Below are 4,957 nucleotides of genomic sequence, written 5' to 3'. Positions count from 1 at the left end.
TAAACGGATGTCTCCTTTGAGTCAACAGATGAAAAAGGCACAGTCTGACACAAACTAAAATTTTAATTAATGGAAAATATGAGACAGTAAGAAAGAATCAAATACGAAAAAAGATGTCAAGGATCTAGACAAGTTGAGTCTGAGGGAGCTTCTCCCTAGCCCCTAAATTTCTCTGTATTTTGATAGCTTTCATCCTCCCTCTTATTTTTCCCATTGAGAAACACCTGAAATGTCTTTTACGTTCTTCCTCTCACTACAGGTTCTGTTTTCTCTGCATCTTCTATAGCTTTAGTATTCCTGTGTTCCCAAAGAAATCATCATAATGTCTTTTTTTGATTAATTTTGCTGCCCTACATCCTTCTGCTTTGTACCCTTCCATAGTAGTTTGCATCCCTTGAAAAATCTTTCAGGAGTGCTAAATTTAATAAAGATTTTTTGATATCTATTTTCTATATCCAAACACATTAGAGGAAGTTAATTTGCTACATTGGAAGAAATACTCCTTACAGTCCAAATATAAATACTGTTTTGTTTTCCTAATTGGAGCTATCATAAATAAGTATATATTTTATTTCTAATGATTAATCATGAAGCTGATATAATCTAAACTTTCATATCTTAATAGGTCATTTTACTACTGGTTTTATTCTGTTGATTGTTCTGGATGTTCTTATTTCTCACCTGTGTCTGTTCAAAAAATTCGTGCCTGTCATTACAGGCTGCAGTTTATGAAACCAGACTTATGAAATGTATAAATCCTGTTTGTTAAAAAATCAGAGTTTGCTGTATCAGAGACTTAAAAACACTACCCACAATTAAAGGGCTGACAATCTGAGAAGTAAAGCAGAATTTTATTTTCTTGTATGATGCTGGTGAGATGCTGAAATGCTTTGTTAATATGTAAGAGAATGCATGTTGTTCTAGAATCAGAAATCCTGATTTTTACCTTTCAGGGATTCCTTATTTTATCATTCGGCGTGGGGTTTTAGGGCAGTAAATAATCTGCATTATGGATTGCATCTGTGAAATTTGGGATCAATTGCAGCCCATCTTCCACTTGCTAAATATTACATACGTATGTCATATGTTTGTGCATGTTATGGCCCTGTTCTTTCCCTGTATAGGCTCTAAACACATTCTAAATGTTTTGCTATATAAAAATAAGAAAAGGCTGCCACAAACTGTGAATTCCATAATTATTTTGTCCTAGGCAATATTCCAAGACACAGAGAACTACTGATGTTATTTCTATTACAGAGTCATTAGAGTCAAATGCAAACCCTCAAAATAATAAGCCATACCTCATTTTCCCAGAACTGTGAAATTACATCATTTTAATTCTCCTGTCACTTTTAAATCTTGTTTTTAGGAGTTTTTTTCTTAGCTATTCTCAATCTGTATCAAGTGGATACACATACCTATGTGTACTTTTCTATCTTCACGTGTAAGTATGTGAAAGTCTGTGCATAGTTTTTACTTTTCCATATATGTAGTAATTCCAGAGGAAAATCAATTCCAGTTGCATACATGTGAAATGTCTGTTTTTCATAGCCTGTCTGGCAGAAAATACTTTGTTCTATTGGGATGATGATAACAGGGAGCTGTATGAACTCTTTTATGTCTGCATGCATAGTCTCAAATCATCCATTTACAATGACCTATATTGTATTTAAAATATCTCAAAATTTTCTGATTAAAGAGGCTTGTCATGACAATTAAAAGTAGTTTTTTTAGTGGTTATCATATATTAAATTATAAGTATTTTAATTTACTGGCAGTGTCTTGCTTTCCAAGACAGAGACTGACAAGTCTGTAATTACAGTTTGTATAATTTCACCATTTTTCCCAGCAAGAACAAATATGCAGACATCTATAATGCTTCATTAACACCCTGATTTAAAAAGCTCTTCAATATCTGACTACATTAATTTTAAAATTTTTTTTGTTATGATCTGTAATGTGGAATGGCCTTTTTCAGCTCTACTTTATGTGCCAAAAAACAGTACTGAAGATAGAGAAGCAAGAATAAGGTCTGGCATTCAAAAAGTTTTAGTTTCTTAAAAAAGAAAAAAATTAAAAAGAATCTGACTTCAAGGTCATATTGGAAATCTAGGGCAAAAGAAGGTTTCAGGTTCCAGGCTAGTGCCCTCCACACAATGAATAATGTGCTAGGCAATATACTGCTAGAAGAAATTGCTGAAATACTTTTAGGGAAAAGAAAAAAAAAAAAAGAAAAGGATTCATATCCTTTTGAAAGAAAGATGTTAGGTGTATAAAGGCTTTAACCTTCATTCATTTTCCACTGCTTCTGTTGAGAATTGAAAGTACATAGTATGTTGCAGGACTGTTCACCTACATACGGTCCTTAGAAATGTATGAGTGCTTTTTGTTCTGCCAAATAAATGCATGCTGTAGGGTACAATCACTGTTCAAGCATTCTTTATTGCAGGTTGTCACTCATGTATTTGAATTGTACATTTTTCTCCATATGAACTGAGAAATCTCTACCCAGTTTTTTCCTGCCCCTTTATGAGATTTGGACATGTCACTTGATAAAAATCAATTTTTCAAAACATCCCCATCCCAAAGCTTCCTTGGGTCTATATACACTGTTTTTCATTGTATGGGTTTGACTCTGTTACTGACAAAAAAAACTAACTGCATTTTTTCTTTCTTAAATTCAAATTAAACATAGGAAATGGTAAACAGAAATGCTAAATTCAAGGTTTTGCAAATGCATGAAACTAGGAAGATTTGAAACTAGACATGAAACTAGGAGAATTTTTACAGTAATCTTATGAACTCTTCAGAAAGTCAGTCAATTTTTTGTATGATGTGCTGATATACTGATCATATGTCAAAGCAAGAAGCTTACTATGCAGAGAATCTGCAGCCTCTTGGTTTTTACTGTTTCTAGGGTTAAAAATTACACAAGAAACGATGTGCACTGCAGTGTAAAAATGACTGAGACCACTTTCACTTTCATTTTGTATCTGGTCTCTGTTCTGGAGGGACAGACTGTGAATTGTACACTGCATTGACAGACACCATGACTGCAAAGTAGCTCTAATATGTATTCTCTTGACTCTAATGCATTTTCTTCTTGCCCAGTGTTGCAGACAGAGCAGCCAGACACGTGACTGGGAACAGCTGCTCATCCTTTGTATGCTGGTGAGCCTGAGAAGCAAAAACTTCTCTCCGAGGTGAAGCCACTCTTCATTGTTTTGCAATCCAATGGCAAAAGTAACATGGAATTTAATTTGTTTTTGAAAACCCCTTTTGTATTTTACTTCATTAGATGAGGACTAGAAAAAAAGTATGAGTCTTAGTCAAAGTGGGTTTAAGGCAACATTACTTTTATCCATGGTCTGATTCTAAACAATAAAGAGAGCAATGCAGAAGCAAAATGGTAATATACTTCAGTGAGAGATCTGACTTCAAAACCTTTAGCAGATCCAGCTAGCAACTGAAACTATTTTGGCACTGAGACCTCTGGAAAAAAAGGAGATAGCAGGATGAAAAATTGCAGAAGACTAGAAGTGGAAAAATTTTTCTGTAAGTGGATAAATTTCAGAGGGTTATTCATACTAAAAACAGAACATTTTAATTCTATATCTAACTTGCTGCCATCAGCTCCCAAGACCAATAATTCCTGTTTCGGATTTAAAAATTGACCCCACAAACCACAATGGAACATTTATTTTTAAATTTAAAAAACTTTCTTTTTTTGTTTAAATGCAATTAATGATAAAAGACACTTCAAAGCATTGCTGTTCTCTATAATTTCACAAATATTTAAACACACAGATCCCAAAAAAGTGGCTGTGGCCACCAGTGACCAACATCCATCCCTAGTGATGGCTGAAATACATGTCAAAATTAACCTCAGAGATGCTATGAAAGCAGGGGAAAAAATCAAGGAGGAAGACACAACTTTGATGGGAAGATATGAGAGATATGCTATGGATACTGGAAAAAACAAACAACCAAAAAAAAACTTGACCAAAAAGGCCATCAAAAAGCGTGGCATGCCATCAAGTGCAGGGACTTACATCAAAGCTTACCGAAGTGATCCCCATACAGATGCCAACAAATTTCCTTTAGGACAGGGAAATGAAATCTTGCGATTTCAATGGGGATCAATTTGGGCAAGCTTTAGTGCATGTCCCTGCACTTGATGGCATGCCAAGCCTTTTGATGGCTTTCATATCACCTAAGATTTTTTCTTTCTTTTTTTTTTTTTAAGTATCCATACCATGTCCCTCATATCTTCCCCTCCAAGTTTTGTCTTCCTCCTTGATTTTTCCCCTGCTTTTGCAACATCTGTGAAGTTAGTTTTGGCCTCTTTTGGTCTTTTGCACTGCACCTGATGTAATCCCGGTCCATTTTCTTGTAGTCACTAAATTTCCCCAAATTTTTTTTTTTCCTGCAATTGCATTTCCTTTGATGGTATCTCCATTCCTGAGTGTTTTTATGTCCTTCTTTTCTGTTTCGCTAGATCCTACATTGTTGTTGCCAAAGCAGTGGGAAACATCAAGGCGGAAACCAGAACTTTGGGGTGAAGTGACATGGCATGGGTACTGAAAAAAAAATCTTCACCAACGTGAAAGCCATCAAAAGGAATGGGATACCATGAAGTGTAGGGGCATGGACCAAAGCTTATCTAAATTGCCCCCATTGAAATTTTGGAAACAGAAAAGGATGACTTTCAAACACTCTGGTATGGGGATATAATGAAATGATATGTAGTTGAAGAGAAAATAAAGAAAATTGAGAATTTTAGTGACTCTAGGAAAATGGACCCGTACTGAGTTTCCATGTGTGCCTTGAGGATTGATAGCAGTCACTTGTCCTGTACTACTCTAGAAAGCTCTATTCAACCCAGATTGATCAAGATAGACAAAATATCCATGAACTAAACATGCATAAAAGCCACCTTAACTATTTTCCTGAGCAT

Source organism: Melospiza georgiana, chromosome 1 (genome assembly GCF_028018845.1).
Source record: "Melospiza georgiana isolate bMelGeo1 chromosome 1, bMelGeo1.pri, whole genome shotgun sequence".
NCBI lineage: Eukaryota > Metazoa > Chordata > Aves > Passeriformes > Passerellidae > Melospiza > Melospiza georgiana.
The sequence above is the reverse complement of the archived record's forward strand: the minus strand, read 5'-3'. Positions refer to the sequence as shown.